This window comes from Grammomys surdaster, unplaced genomic scaffold (assembly GCF_004785775.1).
Source record: "Grammomys surdaster isolate TR1022 unplaced genomic scaffold, NIH_TR_1.0 125562, whole genome shotgun sequence".
NCBI lineage: Eukaryota > Metazoa > Chordata > Mammalia > Rodentia > Muridae > Grammomys > Grammomys surdaster.
The window spans coordinates 82,891-83,957 of record NW_021620409.1 but is presented as its reverse complement, the minus strand read 5'-3'; the positions used below and the strand labels follow the sequence as shown (position 1 = coordinate 83,957).

The 1,067-nt window shown below is 46.9% G+C and overlaps 1 long non-coding RNA gene across 2 annotated transcripts in view; it reads right to left on the bottom strand.

Annotated features, from left to right (window-relative positions):
* Positions 1-1,020, bottom strand: part of LOC114638256 — a 29,390-nt gene extending 28,370 nt beyond the window's left edge. Inside the window, exon 1 of one of the 2 annotated variants that reach the window (XR_003713856.1) lies at positions 946-1,020. This is a non-coding gene — a long non-coding RNA (uncharacterized LOC114638256). Of the gene's footprint in view, positions 1-788; positions 894-945 lie in introns of those variants that run through there. The other variant, XR_003713855.1, reaches the window with a different exon arrangement.
* Positions 1,021-1,067: the final 47 nt, after the last annotated feature.

Sequence of the window (1,067 nt, the reverse complement as noted above, 5' to 3'; positions counted from 1 at the left end):
CCTTCTCCTTCCCCCCCCCCCCCCGCAATAGAAAGCCAACTAGGACAAATAACCAGAAATAAGCTAAATTAAAAAAAAAAAAAGAAGCTATTACCGGGCAGGAAATCTGTCTAGTACTACAATTAAGAATGCTAAACCAACCTGAGTACCAGCTGGGTATGCTGACACACGCCTGTAACCCCAGCCCTTAGAGGCAGATGCAGAAGGCACTGGAGTTCAAGGATAGCGTCGGCCATGCAGCAAGTTCTGGGCTGGCCTGGGGTGCTTATGACCCTGTCTTAAACAAAAAATCTGAAACAGGGTGGTAAAGGAGCCTGCGCCCAACCTGATGACCCGAGGTCAATCACCAGAACCCACATGATGGAAGGAGAAATCTGATTCTAGGAAGTGTCCTCTGACCTCCACAGGCTTGCCACGCTACAGATGGACTCACGCATGTACATGAGGATAAGTATAGAAATAATGAACCAGAGAGAGAGGGCTCAGTGGATAAAGCACTTGCCACACAAACATTGCGATCAGGGTTCAGATCTGGCATCCTTAGAATGAATAAACACCGAGTGGGTGTCGAAGCCTGTAATTCAGGACTTGGAAGTCGGAGACAAGTGATTCCTGGCGCAACCTGGCAAGCCACACTAGCTGGTGTCAGCAAACTGCGACCCAAGAAGATGTCACCCTCAGGCCTCCACAAGCATGTCACACACATGCTGCACATGAATACCGATACACCACACGCACGCACACACGCATTCGGGAGTGCACACAGAAAAGAAAATGAAAATAAAAACCTCTAAAATTCCCATCTGGGTGAAAGCTCAACTGTAGTTACATCTTTCCTTCCGTCGAAGTCTTCACTCAGAAAGCCCAAGCTTTTCCATCAGGACTCTCACTGGCATACGGAAGGTCAAACGGTATGAAACATAAATAGCAACATCCAATTCACACCTCATCAGGGCAATATTTAAATACTGTCTTCTTCTTCTTCTTCTTCTTCTTCTTCTTCTTCTTCTTCTTCTTCTTCTTCTCCTTCTCCTTCTCCTTCTCCTTCTCCTTCTCCTTCTCCTTCT